Source organism: Taudactylus pleione, unplaced genomic scaffold, assembly GCF_031769625.1.
Source record: "Taudactylus pleione unplaced genomic scaffold, aTauple2 ptg000523l, whole genome shotgun sequence".
Taxonomy (NCBI): Eukaryota; Metazoa; Chordata; class Amphibia; order Anura; family Myobatrachidae; genus Taudactylus; species Taudactylus pleione.
In genome coordinates this window covers 2,607,018-2,623,014 of record NW_028284925.1, presented here as the reverse complement: position 1 = coordinate 2,623,014, position 15,997 = coordinate 2,607,018, and the positions used below count along the sequence as shown (strand labels likewise).

General features: G+C 47.3%; 1 protein-coding gene across 1 annotated transcript in view; it reads right to left on the bottom strand.

The window, feature by feature from the left end:
- The window catches only part of ATP6V1A (ATPase H+ transporting V1 subunit A), a 39,681-nt gene extending 36,717 nt beyond the window's left edge, over positions 1-2,964 (bottom strand). The window contains exon 1 of the mRNA XM_088450776.1: positions 2,798-2,964. The gene's annotated coding sequence lies outside the window, so the exon portion shown is untranslated. The remainder of the gene's footprint in view (positions 1-2,797) is intronic.
- Between the last annotated feature and the right edge of the window lie 13,033 nt (positions 2,965-15,997).

Below are 15,997 nucleotides of genomic sequence, written 5' to 3'. Positions count from 1 at the left end.
GGGCTGGAGGGTAGTGGACAACGCGGCGTGCGTGACCTGTGATGTCACACCGCCGCATCTTTGCAGGTCACTACCCGGTCGCGCCTGAGTCTCCCAGAGGAGCTCAGCGGCCCGGGATGCTGAAGTACAGTAAAATGTGCCCGGTGGCTCTGACAGCCCCGCGGCACACTTCACAACCGGCCACGGCACACTAGAGTGCCGCGGCACACCGGTTGAAAACCGCTGACATAAAAGGTCCCTGCTGCTTACGCAGCATTCGCGGTCACTTACAATGCCCGCTCCTTCCCCTTAGTGCACACCAGGGTGACATTTAAAAATGTCCGCTAAGGTGGGTGTGAGTGGAAGGACCAATAAGAAGACTCAAGTGCATCTTATTGGTCCGTGAGGTGACATCGCAATAGACTGTATGTGACTTGCACCTTACAGAATGGCGCTGCCCCCTGTGGCCATGGTGAGAAAAGCGGGGTCCTTTTGCACCCTACTCAGAAACACAAATATATATTACTGTCATCGGGAAATATCAATTCTTTATAGCGCTCAGTGGCTTAAGATGTGGGGTGGACAGGGCCGGCTCTACCATTAGGCAACTGCCTAGGGGCGCCACAGAGTCTGCCCGTCACAATATTATGGATGTGTCTGAGAGATGCAGGTTGCGGCTGTGGAACTAAGATGATGCCTTCTCATTTTCACCTGATGGGTTGGAAAGTGAGTATTGGTGGCTGCGGCGGGGGACGGCTCAGTAAGCTGCAGTTTTGCCTAGGGTTCCTGGAGACCTTGCACCGGCTGTAGGGGGTAGACTTTCACAGAATCATTTTTTTTTTCATTCAAAAACTGCTCTTTGCAAGACTACAATTCATCCATTAACACAGCACACTATGGGGGTCATTCAGAGTCGGTCGCAAGCGCTAAGCGCTCGCAACCGACTCGATGTTGCCCCACTGAGCATGCGCACGACGGAGCCGGCTCCGTCATGCGCATGCGCGAGACCCGGCTAGCGACGGACGCTCCGTCGCTAGGGGTCTCGCAGCAGACGTTTGGGAGGCAGGCAGGGGGCGTGCCTGCTCAAACGGAGGCGTTCCCGCCGGAACGCTTGCCGTTTGGGGGGCGGCCCCACTGACATCATTGCTGACGTCAGTGGGAAGCTTCCTGCTCGATCAGAGCAGGAAGCTCCCTGGGGCTTACGAGTGCCCAGACCCAACCTTAGGGTCTGGTCGTAAGCCCTGATGGTCGCGATGGGCTTGACCATCGCGACCATCACCCATGTCGGTCGCTAGAGCTGTGGGTGTTAACCCACAGCTTAACGATCAACAAAGAGGTGGCCGTTCAGGATGCAAGCGGCCGCCTTGATTCAGTGCGACTGCTTGCAACTAACGACCGCCTCTGAATGAGGTCCTAAAACTATATCTAAAATGCCGTTCCCCTCTAGGAGCTATGTCTCATGGGAGATAGTATACACACAATGGTTTTCTGTAAGAACATACATACAGTCCTTCATACAGCGTGTAAAATGCAAACCAACACAGATGCTACTATAGTGGACAATGGCGTGTTCCCCGAGAAGCAGCTCCCAACGATTCCTCCTGTTTATATTGATCATAGAAGAACCCAGCGAGCAGGAAAACTGAGAGAACTCTGGGCAATGAGACATCTGCAGACTGACACAGTAATATATGCAGAGGTACAGCCGGCCGAACTGATCAGGGGCCGATGTAATCAAGTCAGATGCAAAAATGGTTAATATAAATAGATTATCCTTCCTGATCAACATCCACTGGTCGCCTTTTCGCCAACGATTGTACGGCAAAATACTGTAAATATACTGACTTATTTCACCTGCATTTCTATTTATGTATTCGCATAATGCATAAAATTCTTCTCAAAAACAATGAATGACACAATACTATACAACGCCATTTCCTTACTTGTATACTAACAGCGATAATAAAAAGGAGCATAGATATTATTGCCCACATTACACCATGTGAACGTGAAACGTCATATAGATCATTATAGAAGCCGGTGAAGAGCGATACGACCCTATGCCAATCGTACCACGTGTAATGTCGCCCCTGGGAGTTATGACAAAACAGAGCCATCGGTGGGATTTAAAAGTGAACGAACAACAACAATATAGGTATTGTGTAATCCGCCAGGGAGGAGTGTATGTACCACCGGCTCTCCCAGTCTGGAACATGAATGGGGTTCGACATATCATATATGTCTGTCCTATATAATCTCAGGGACTTTAATGAGAAACTGCACACGCCGCCGAAGCCATTACTTCCATGGATGACCGCTCTGCCCTCCATTCATCCCGTCCTAGATGAAGGCCTCTGCGGGGGTCATAACCGAGATGCTTAAAACGCAGTCACACCCCACATTCATCTGTACCCAAAGCAGCAAACTCAGTTACAGTGCAGGCATGCAAAATAATATATAGCAGGATCACAAGAGGGGAAGGGGGCTATAAGTCAATATATTCATTAAACAGCCTTGTGCATGCAAGATAAATATACATTCATTCAACACCATGCAAAAATATATATATATATATATGCACATATATATATATATATATATATATATATATATATATATATATATATATGTGCAAAGCAGCAATTATTAATCATTTGTATAAATTCTGCAATGACGGTCACATATGGTTATTATTGCCATTTGATGAGGGTGCCGGGGGTGACAGGGACGGCTAGGTGCTACCTGCAGCCACTGAATGATACATTGCGGCCTACTGGCCCGGGACTGTCAGTGTGACATGAACGCCGCGACCACCTACCTGCCGGAGGGAATCCCGGTGCTCCTCCGTGTCACAGGCCCGGCTGGAATGATGCTTCACACCCTCCTCCTACTGCAGATCACCGTCCGTCACCGCTCAGCTGACAGTGACACCCACCGCCGTCTGGTCAGAGCAGCGTGAGAAGAGCCCCGGGAAGCCGACCCCGCCATCTTAGATAAGGGAAAGATTTTGAAACGGGCATCTCCCTGTTATACAGTAGTATGTTCCGCCAATTTACTTTCACATGTATAGAGGAGAGCTGAGTGCCTTGCAGCCTAAGTTTTGTATTTATTTGGGTCTGTAGGCATATCAGGGCCGTAGTTAGGGTAGTGCGGCCGGTGCCATCGCACAGGGCGCCACAGGTCAGGAGGTGCTGTTTGGGCCTATCAAATTTCTGTTTATTATCATTCTCACTTATAGCTTCCTCTTATTTCATCCCCAGCATCTCCTGGCCTCTCCTATCTCATCACTGGCCCTTCCCCATGAGGTCATTCCCCTTTTTTGGGTGCATTATGACCCTTTGAAAAGTGAGGGGGGGGGCACGAATGCTCTTTCTGGCACAGGGCACCAAAAAGTCTAGTTACAGCTTTGAGGCCTATAAATGCTGTCTGCAGAACACAGCATTCTGTTTTATATATTTAGTATTATGGGCAATGCACTGCAGGTTTGCTCTAGGTGTCAGGGACCCTGATTGGCATACCCCCCAACTGTTCCGCTTTACCGAATCTGTCTCCCCACCCAACACTACCCCTCTGCATTCGTATGACATCTACACAGTAGGGGGGAGAGCCTGGGGGTAGCCCAGCATATCTGGGAATTGCCAGTCAGTTCCTATTCTGGCAATTCCCCAGAATAGGAACTGAGTGGGGCCTGGCTACATCTCATGTGGACGTTCCGCAAGTCACGGGGGCCTGGCCTCGCGGCATACTCCGTCGTTCAGCATCTCGGCCAAGCAGAGCGCTGTGAGGCGAAGCTGCTCGGCCAGGGTATAACACCGAACCGGCCCATCTGGCCATCGACCATCGATGATTCATAATCATCGATGGATTATGGCCGATGTCAAATGCTTTTCCATCGATGGAGGAGAACTAGATGGTCTCCCTCCATCGATGGAAGAACATGACCGAATAGGTTTTTTTTTTTAAGGTGCCGGGACATGGCACATAGCTCCACCCCCTGACACCTACAAATCCATGCCCCCCACCCTCCCCAGTTCTGATTGGCCCACAGGCCAGTCAGTCATGAAACAGGGATGACCATTGGTTGGTGAAGCCATCGGTTATCCATTGCATAGTTGATGACCATCGATGGCCACTTTCTATTTTGCCATCAATGGTAGTAACCATACCGATGGCCATCCCTACCTTCGGCCCTTCTGGAATATGCCAGAAGTGCCAGATGGGCAGTCTGGCCCTGCCTCAGAAAGATGAAAACGTGGGTGTGCCCCTAGACCACACCTCTTTTCGGAGCATGCTATGGTCAGAACCAGTAATTGCTTCACATTGACTGGTATTATGCTAATGTCAGGACTGAGATTACAAAGAACCCCAAATCCTGATATAGTGAGAGCAAAGCCGAATATAATACAATAATTATTCCATCTCTCTGTTATACTATACAACTCTCTACTGCCACAACCCATGATAAATACACAAAGGGCCACATTTCCACTAGCACTCTATCACAATTGTACACGCTTGGCGACACAGACTACAACACAGTTAGTTGGTTACCCTCTGCTTCCATCAATAAATAACAGTTACAGCATATTATTATTATTATTATACTTTATTTATATGGCGCCACAAGTGTTCCGCAGCTCCTTTCAAAGTACATAAACAAATAATTTGACAAGCGACTTACAGTACAGTACAATACAGGACAAGGACATGGATAATATACATTGCTACATAAGTGACCATAACACCTAGATATGCAACAGAACGTAAGCAACCAAGGGGTCTAGTTACTAAGCAGTGTTAGGAGACAGAGTGAAAAGTGATAAGGTACCAGCCAATCAGCTCCCAACTGTCATTTTTCAAACATAGCCTGTGAGATGACAGTTGGGAGCTGATTGGCTGGCACCTTATCACTCTGGGGGTCATTCAGACCCGGTCGTTAGCGCCGATGCGCTTGGACCGGGTCGATGGCCCCCCACAGAGCATGCGCACGACGGCGACGGCGCCGTCTTGCGCATGCGTGAGACCCGCTACGACCGACAGCGCCGGTCGTAGCGGGTCTCGATCCAAAGGGGGCGAGCTGTCGATGTTGATTGACAGCTCGCCCCATTTGGAAGGCGGGCCGGGGGGGTGGCAGCCCAAATGGGGGCGTTCCCATGGGAACGCCTATCGTTTGGGGGCGGCCCCACTGACATCACTAGTGATGTCAGTGGAGAGCTTCCAGCTCAGACAGAGCCGAAAGCTCTCCGGGGCTTACGACAAGGGAGACCCTACCCTAGGGTCTCGTCATAAGCCCCGATGGTCGCGTCGTAAGGGTCTCGTCGTAAGACCGACCGCACGCTCTGTACGACCGGCTCTGAATGAGGTCCTCTGTCTCCTAACACTGCTTAGTAAATAGACCCCCAAGTGGCAGGTGCCCTTTTGGGGGGTAAGAAGTAGATGAATGTAAAGTAAGAAGAAGCACAAGAGGGGAGAGGGCCTTGCTCGTAAGAGCTTACATTCTGAAGGGGAGCTACAAACAGGTGTGACAGAGACAGAGCCGACCAACCCATTACGCCAGGTAAGCAGCCGCGTACGGCGCCAAGCTGTAAGGGCGCCAACTCCTGAGTACCGTCGATGTCCCCCCACAGCAGCCGGCATTACGATAAGTCACACTGACTTACACTGTATGCCGCTGCACTGCCCGCTGTTAGTGCTGCAGCCGCTGCCTGAACACTGTCTGTGATTGACAGTACAGGGCAGGCATGGCTGGAGGGGGAGGAGGGACTGCTCACCCTTCTCCTCCCCTCTCCTCAGCTCCTCGTCACCCTTGCATGACAGGCAGCCCACGGAGGTGCCACTTATACAGGGAGAAGACTCCAGGCAGCCTTGTACTGCAGTCCTCTCGCAATACCACATGGCTGTCAGCTGTCACATAGCTCTACCCTCCCGATGCAGTGGTTGCCGCTGGCGGCTTGAGTGGTGGCGGTGGAACGGGGGAGGACGGGCCAGCGCGGAGCTCCTGGGGCAGAGCCATAGTGATTCTTAGATGAGTGCCAGCAGCCCAGGAGGGTTATTCTGGGTAGAAACTTTGCAGCTGAGGAGGCCGGGTAGATGGAGGTCACAGAGTGTGTGGCCCCATGGGATGTCCAGCAGGGGCTAAGGCTGCTGTGAGGCTGAGCAGGGCGTGAGCTTCCCCTGCTGTAATTGGTGGTGCAGGTGCCTCCAGTACGGGGCTTACACCCATAGTATCCTCCTTCCCAGCCAGTCCTGTGACTTATATCCACCCCATTATTTGTCCCCCCTCTGTGATTTATGTGCACTCCATTAGTTGTCCTCCTCTGGTTTTGGCGCACCATGTTATTTGCCCCCATCCATGTAATTTGATGACCCCATTATTCATCCACCCTCTGTGATGTAGGTGCACCCAAATATTCATCCGCCCTCTGTGATGTAGGTGCACCCAAATATTCATCCACCCTCTGTGATGTAGGTGCACCCAAATATTCATCCGCCCTCTGTGAGGTAGGTGCACCCAAATATTCATCCGCCCTCTGTGAGGTAGATGCACCCAAATATTCACCCGCCACTGTGAGGTAGGTGCACCCAAATATTCATCCCCCACTGTGAGGTAGGTGCATCCCATTATTCATTCTCCCTCTGTGAGGTAGGTGCAATCAAATATTCATCCGCCCTCTGTGAGGTAGGTGCATCCCATTATTCATCCGCCACTGTGAGGTAGGTGCACCCAAATATTCACCCGCCACTGTGAGGTAGGTGCACCCAAATATTCATCCGCCACTGTGAGGTAGGTGCAATCAAATATTCATCCGCCACTGTGAGGTAGGTGCACCCAAATATTCATCTGCCACTGTGAGGTAGGTGCAATCAAATATTCATCCGCCCTTTGTGATGTAGGTGCATCCCATTATTCATCCGCCACTGTGAGGTAGGTGCACCCAAATATTCATCCCCCACTGTGAGGTAGGTGCACCCAAATATTCATCCCCCACTGTGAGGTAGGTGCATCCCATTATTCATCCTCCCTCTGTGAGGTAGGTGCACCCAAATATTAATCCGCCCTCTGTGAGGTAGGTGCATCCCATTCATCCGCCCTCTGTGAGGTAGGTACACCCAAATATTCATCCCCCACTGTGAGGTAGGTGCATCCCATTATTCATCCTCCCTCTGTGAGGTAGGTGCACCCAAATATTCATCCGCCCTCTGTGAGGTAGGTGCATCCCATTATTCATCCGCCCTCTGTGAGGTAGGTGCACCCAAATATTCATCCCCCACTGTGAGGTAGGTGCATCCCATTATTCATCCTCCCTCTGCAATATAGGTGCACCCCAACATTCATGTGAAGCCACTTCTAAAAAAATTTCCATGACCACTTTTAGTCCCCAATCCGACCCTGGTTGTCGCCCTCTCCCTGTCACCCATTTGCTGTCATTCTCCCCCTGTCACCCACTTCTGTCACCATCTCCCTGTTGTCATCCTCTCCCTGTCACCCTTTGCTACCATTCTCACCCTGTCACCCAGTGCTGGCACCCTCTCCGTCACCCACTGTTGTCACCCTCTCCCTCCTGTCACCCTGTCCCTGGCAGCTACTGCTGTCACCCTCTTCCTGTCACCCAGTGCTATCACTCTCTCCCTGTCACCCAGTACTATCACCCTCTCCCTGTCACCCAGTACTATCACCCTCTACCTGTCACCCAGTGCTGTCATCCTCTCTCTATCACCCTCCCCCTGTCACCCAGTGCTGTCATCCTCTTGTCGAAGCTGGATAATTGGCTGAGACAAGATCAGTTTAAAATTGGATCGCAGCAACGCCATCTTGCGACTGGCCGCAAGACGCCATCTTGGAAATGAGATTGCAAGACGCCATTTTGCGAATGGCCGCCTAAGCGCCATTTTAGAGAAACTCACACTTTAGTACATGTGGCGATATTACTATTAGCATCATGCGATTGCATCTGTGACCATCGCCATAAGTTATGGCGATTCATCAAAAGCCCATTTCATGACTTTACGTAGTTTGGGTGCTCTGGATAAAGTGTGTGTATTATTATAATCCCCCTAAAAGATATATTTCAGAAATGGCTGTACAGTAGGTCCAAATTGGATTGCATTAGCCAAACAGAGCAAATGACCATGTGACTACTAGCCTGTGAAGACAAGCTTCATGGACATAACGTCTGCTCTCACTCCAGGTGGCCCTGCTGGAATACAGCAAGAGGGTCGTTTGTAGTACCTTACATTAGCAGGCTTCCTACCTTCAAAGCCAAGAGTGTTATCTGAGGTTTGGGTCTTGTAGCTGTGCTAATTTGCATCTACACAGGCCATGGGAGAACAAAGACCAGTATTTTGGAGCCTGAAAAGGTCGGGGGCTGCTGGGGTATGAGCAAGTCATGGAACTAGAATGCTCAGCATTCCACACTGCTAGGTGTTCACTTCTAGGGATAGCTTAGAGCGAAGAAGTGCTCCCCATGTCGGTCTATGGTGGTCTCCCTCCACACAGATTCTCTAAGACTTCAGATCAGCGTTATCTCTGTGCTCTAATGAATTCACGTGCCTGTAGAGGCTCATGCTATAATTGCGTAATCACTGTGAGTTGAAGTGAGATTTAAGTGCACCATTTCTCATACACACATTAATACGCACAATTGCGCTGTTAACTAGTCGCATATTAGCGAATGCATAAGACCCTGTATGAAAACGCTGAATATTAGCTCCATGCACACGCATCTGCCCCAAGTTAACTAGCGTCTTTACATCAAACCCCACATACTCACACATTACATATTCACATACAAGGTTCCATAAGCTTTAAGGTATAAGATTCGAGTATGCACATTTATTATCATAGCTAGGAAATAAAGGTTATTTCGTAACTAAGGTTTTATACGTGATAAGTAAGCCATGTTTGGTATTGTACTGATGCGTACTCTCTCAACAGTATTCCGGTAATATCGATGGAGAGATCGCAACATGCTTTCTCAACTTATGGACCGCAGAGACTTCAAGCAACAAAATGTACATTATACGAACAACTGTTAGGATTTGCATGAGGCGGGAAACCAGAGACCACCAGTTGTTAGAGGCTGGATTGTGTCTATTTGAACCAACCTGTTAAATGCCTTGTAACATATGCCCTCTCCTTTAGGACCAATGATATTAGCAACAAACTTCTCTATTGTGTTGTTTATTCCTGGGGGTATAAATATGTGTGCTCTGACCCTGGGTTCCTAGTCTTCGTGCTGAATGCTGATTGACGAGGGGTTTCTTGCTGATGCCTACATCTGGACCAGAGAGCACTGCCTATGTATAATTGTACTTGGGTCTGTATAATCTCTATGCGCTAAGATTATATGAGGAACATAGCGTGTAACTGCTGTACTTTTACTTGAATAATACTTTGTGCTTTGAAACCACAGGTTCTAGGTCTGGAGTCTTTATTTACTGTATGACTGCGTATGCAAATTAGCGTCATCCTTAGAGGTTTATAGGAAGGATATTAGAAGGTATAGGCAGGGGTATTTATAAGGTTCAAAGACAGAATCCTTAGTTGGGGGCTCATAGTGAAGTCACTTACCCACTCACACGGCACTTACGGTTATCGATTTCTCACCACAGGGTGGAGTGGCCACATTCAGGGTTTACCTGCAACCGCTCGGTGCTGAGAAATCGCTACCCATTTTCGTGTGAGCCAGGGACGCTGACTAGAATCCAGGGACAAGAGAGGAAAAAGTTTGTTTTCCTTTGTTGATAGAACCTAACATTTAAAGGGGTGCCGCAGTATTGAACACGCGGCTGAGTCGCAGTTTTGCGCACAGTAAAGAAGCACTTTTGTGTACGCAGCTAAAGGTTGTCATACGGTTGTGTGGTAGTTGCATTAGTGTGTATGTGACTGGTCGCACAATAACGTATACGTACTTCCGGTCGTGCTGCCACGTGTTTAAACAAAGCCGTTGAGGTTTACAGTCTTTTCAATTGTTGTCAATATCTGGGTTAACGTGTATTTTTCTGTGCAGGAAAAAGTGTGTAACTGAGTATTTGTTGGTAGGGGTAACTTGTTCCCTAAAGTTAGAGGTACCGTATGACCTTTAATTGCTAAGTGCTAGCCGCTCGGTAAGCAGCTTACCGTTCTATACATAGTAGCAGGTGTACATGTTGTCTTTGTTGTAGAGATGTGCGTGGAAGTAGCCGACTTAAACTTCCATAGGTGTGGAAGTTGTCTTCTTAAATCTTATCCGGGTGTGTGGAGTAGCCTTCTTCAAATCTTCACAGGTGTGTGGGCGCTGCCGTTTAAATCGTCCACAGGTAAGTGAAAGTATCTTGACTGTCTTTCACCAGTTAAATCTTTATTGAAAAACGTAGGAGTTGTCTCAGAATGGGAGCCATGCAAACAATAGAGATGTTAGACAATGATGTGCTTCTAATGGAAGCGCCGTTTGGATCGGCCCGTCGTATTATGCATACTAAGGCCCTGATTCAGAGCCGGACGCTCTGACCAGAGCGCTCGCTCTGAATCAGGGCCCACCTCCATTAATATGGAGCGTCCTCCTGGACGCTCGTAAAGCTGTGGGTCACCACCCACAGCATATAAGAGCGTGCAAAATGATGGTCGCGATGGTCTTGACCATCGCGACCATCGGAACTGCGAGTAAAAGCCTGCGGTTGGGTTTTTCAACCACAAGGCCAGGAGTGATTTTGGCTCTATCAGAGCCAAAATCACTCCCACTGACATCACTAGTGATGTCAGTGGGGCCGGCTTCAGACGGTAGGCGTTCCCTTGGGAACGCCTCCGTCTGGCAGGCATGCCCCCGGCACGCCCACCAAAGGGGGCGTGCTGTCAGTCACCATCGACAGCACGCCCCCTTTGATGAGACACTCCGAGCGAAGGAAAGTCCTTCGCTCGTCGGGTCTCGCGCATGCGCACGACGGAGCTCCCTCCGTCGTGCGCATGCGCAGTGGGGACCATCGACCCACTTGTGAGCGGACAGCCGCTCGCGAGTGGGTCTGAATGACCCCCTAAGTACGGTACTTATACAATAAGGTATTGTGATGCATTGTTTAAAATGACAATGAAGAGTGTTAGACCATTTCCCAGAATTGGTAGTTTTGATAAAGATGTATTAGATAATGTCCGGGATCACATCAGTCTGATGCGCTCCCGAGAGAAAAAGGTCAAATATTATGAATGTTTAAAGTTGTGGCAGCATGAAGGGGATGCGTGGCTTAAAAATGCGCAAGCGTCACAAACTAGCGTTACGAGCGCATTGCCAGAGAATACATCCGCGACGCTGAATTGCAGTGTGGGCAAGCTGCAAAATGGCGCGCACGTGCAGCAAGGTAGCATTGCGGAAGGTATTGCCAGCAGTTCACACGCACCACCCCCACCTTATGTGGATGGAGGTGCAAGTGCAGTTATCAAAAATACCCATAAAAATGTAACAAGCAATTTGACCCTCTCTTAAGCAACTATAAAGAAAATGTTCATGATGTGGATGATGAGCCTATTGTAATGTCTGCCATTTCCCATGCTGTACAAATGATAGATGCTACGCCACAACAATCACGAGTGGTGCCGCCATCTCCATCGGTAACAGCAAGGGAAGTGCTAACACCCTCTGCACCCGTAGAGGAAGTTGTTCATACCATATGTAGCAGCAGCAGATTAAACCCCCAGCCAGGTAACAAGGTCAAAGGTAGCAGCGCTGCCGGTCTGCATCCCATTCGGACAATAACTGGTCCGAATGGAAATGCAGATGCGAACGGTGTAGTGCCCACGAGGGAAGTGGTAATGCATTGTCCTTGGACAAGAGCAGAACTAAATTCCATCATAAATGATTTCCCCGATCCCAAAAAGGAACTAGCCAAATGTCAGAGATTTTTGAGGAATTTGGGTAGTTCACATGAACCCACTAATAAAGATTGGCGTGTGGTGTTAAGGGTCTGTCTACCACGCAATACCGACGTGACAATATTTGTCACGGATTGTGTATTGGATGGTGATGTTCCCTTAACATACCAAGTAAACTTATAATAATATTACCCGGGTTCAGACCTCACAGCCTGGCTGGAGGGGAGTCACAATAGATATCCTCATAGAATCTGCCATAGAACATGATAAAAACATCTCAAAGAAGAAAGAGACCCAGAGCGAAAAACTAATGGCTGTCAGTATCCAAGCTCTGGAAGGAATGACTGTAACATCACAGCCAACAGACACACCTGCACTATACACACACTTGCACCTGAACAGTTACACGTCCTCACCAATCCCACACCACAGCAAACACATCCTTACCCCACATATCATACACAACCACAGGTCCCATGCTACCCACAAATTTCATACCTCCCACCATACCCTTATCCTCCATATTCCTACCCATACCCACCATCTTTCCCTCTTGCTCAACTCCCACAACAATCCTTTTATCCACCCCGTTCAAAAAGATGTTTTAACTGTCACCAAGTGGGACACATAAGTAAGTACTGCAAAGCGAAGAACAGAACACATGCACACGGGTTTCCCATGGGTTCATAGGCAACCCCACTATCTTCTCCCAGGCCTTATATGACTGTTTACAAACTTTTCAACCTGCCAATGGATCTGTTCTAATGTAAAATGTGGACGATTTATTGTTGTATTTAGGTCATGTTTAAATAATATTTAACTGTTGTGCTTTATCTCTCACACACAGGACACAAGGTTGCTAAGGATAAACGGCAGCCATGCCAGGCTAAGGTCAAATACTCGGAATACTATCCAACCCAGGGGCCCAGGTATTATTTAGAGCAGTAGCTATTAATAACAAGATTTAATTACAGGAACCTGTATGCAGATACTATATCCCTAGAATTATTCAAAGTGACAGGGGGACTCATTTTACAGGTGACATTTCCCAGAACATGTGTAAGGTGATGGGTAATAAAACCAAGATCGTTCCAGACTGTCATTTCTTTTATCTGTCCCCCCTTTGAGATACGAAGATGAATAAGAATAACAGAAATTGAAAGTGTTATTAACTTTCATGTCTAATGCAAACTGTCATGATGTCAAACCTGGGGAATTTGTTATGATACGAATTTTTTTAGCTCAGGTCATTTGACTGATTGGTGGAAAGGTCCATATCTGATGATTGTTGACAAAGTAGCACATCCTCAAAGGGTGGCCGGGGAAGATACGTGGGTCCATTCTACTTACTATAGGGAGGTTAACCAACCGGTAGAGATACAAGGCGGAGACGAGGCCGATAACGTGGACCTGTCAATCGCGAGCTTGTGCCGGAAGGATTAAAAAGGTGACGGTGAGATACCTGAGCTAAAGAAATGTGTAGATCAGTGCTCCCAGCAATGGAGTGGTCTGCTGTGGTCATCCTAGTTCTTTTTTCCAGAGTTTTTGTTGTGATGATCTGTTTGGGGATACCCAGTTTCTGTGATGAAGGACCGACAGAGGAGATGGGAGCTGATGGCAGCGCTGATGGAGTGGAGTCAGAAGTAGTGCAATGCCAATCAGGGGAGTGTCTGACCAATCTTAGTACTGTTATTGTTAAGAGAGCTGTTATTCCGGATACTCGGGGACGGTGTGGAGGTTTATCGTCTGAAGATTCCTGTATTTGTGAGCATTGTGGGTCCCTAGTTGATGAGAATTGTATCCAACGGTGCCAGCCTAAATATAACCTGTACTGGGCTGTGTATCCTTTAGAGGATTATCATAGCATGGTAGGCAAAGTGTTAAATCAAACTGATTGCTGGGTGTGTTCACATGTGCCACAGGTACAGCATAATGTAGGGTTGGCGCCATTTCCGCTGAATATCACGGAAACTTTAGAATTACAGAAAGGGAAAACATTGGATGGAAAATTCCTCTCATTCAAACCACCTCATTTCAAACTCTATCAATTCCTAGTAGATAGATCACTTTTGTGTTTAAACATAACCAACCCCAATAAACCCGGGAGTTGGGAAGTGACAGGGAATAATCAGACGATGACCTTCTCACAAAGAGCTGATAATGAGTCCATAAACCATGATCTGTTACGCTCAATTAAATCTAGTGGGAGACATTTTAGGTACCGGTATGCATTGAGTTCCACCAAAGAAATTATTGGTAAGGTACCAGATGGTTATTGTGCTAAAATAATACAGCCAGATACTTGCATGTACCGGATGGAAGACCCAGAAATAGGATTGTTTGCAAGGGAAATGTGCTTAATGATAATGATGCATACCATTCCTTATGTTCTCCCTGATAATGTATATTTTATATGTGGAAGAAAAGCGTATAAGTGGCTCTTCCCGAGTTCCGAAGGTTTGTGTTACCTGGCAAGAGTAGTCCCAGAAGTTATGACCCTCACACATGTTGAAATGCTTGGTATACATAAAAACACACCGTCACCATATCTTCACACACAATATGAACACGGAGGCAAACAAAATATGATACCTGGTGACGTGCACAAAGCCACTCAGTTAATTAGTGAGACAACTGACTTTCAAGATTTAGTCGCATTGGATCCCACCAGGATCGCCCGGGGTACATTAAACTTTAGATATATTCAGGAACTTGCTAAATTGATAGATAATATCACCGAGATGTACAATGACACATTCAGGTATACAGGGAGAGATTTGCAAGCGTACAAGAAAGAACTGGTGCAACACAGGCTAGTGTTAAATTATTTAACTGCTGTTACTAGAGGGTATTGCGTAACGTTGGCCACCAATTTGGAGTAAAATGTTGCACCTATGTCACCAATGATACCAGCGACCCTAAGGAACTGATAAACCGGAAGATGGATGAAATTCTGCAGCTAAAATGGGAATTTCGTAAGCACCATAATGCTTCAGTGGCTGAAGTAGGGGAGAAGATAGAAGGATGGGTTTCATGGCTGAACCCAGGGAAATGGTTCTCAGGTCTAGGGGAATGGGTCCAGGAAGTGATCGCCAGCATCGGCAAATTCTTAATCCTTATACTGATTGTCATCATAATAATTGGCATATGTGTCCGGTGTGTTCCTATTGTGTTGAAGTGTGGAAAATGTAAAAATAGAGTAAAATGAAAGAACGCAATTATGATGGTGGTCAGTATGAATACTGAGGTAAATATAGAACTGCATTACAACCCTGAACTAGGAAATACCATAATTTAATGTATTATATTTAGACATGCATAGAATGTATTATTGAAATGTTATTTTAAAACACCTCAGATAATGTAAAGTTTCAAATTTCCCCTTCAAGACTGCCTTTATAGGACTGGTGTATCCCCACACCTTTCACATGATCTTCCAAGATCCGCGGTGTGCGCATAATAGTAGTTTTATGTCCCCACTCAGAGGCACATTATTGATGGATTAAGAACCACCTTGTGCCATCCCATAATAACACTAAATAGTATATAAAAATAAGCCTAAATTATATTTTAAAATCAGATTGTGATAGCATGTTGTTCGCTATCAAAGGGTGGACTGTCGAAGCTGGATAATTGGCTGAGACAAGATCAGTTTAAAATTGGATCGCAGTGACGCAAGGCTGGCCGCAAGGCTCCATCTTGAAAATGAGATCTCATAACGCCATTTTGCGAATGGCTGCCTAAGCGCCATTTTAGAGAAACTCACACTATAGTACATGTGGCGATATTACTATTAGCATCATGCGATTGCATCTGTGACCATTGCCATAAGTTACGGCGATTCATCAAAAGCCCATTTCATGACTTTACGTAGTTTGGGTGCTCTGGATAAAGTGTGTGTATTATTATAATTCCCCTAAAGGATATATTTCAGAAATGGCTGTACAGTATGTCAAAATTGGATTGCATTAGCTAAACAGAGCAAATGGCCACGTGACAACTAGCCTGTGAAGACAAGCTTCATGGACATAACATCTGCTCTCACTCCAGGTGGCCCTGCTCGAATACAGCAAGAAGGTCGTTTGTAGCACCTTACATTAGCAGGCTTCCTACAATAAAATACCTTCAAAGCCAAGAGTGTTATCTGAGGTTTGGGTCTTGTAGCTGTGCTAATTT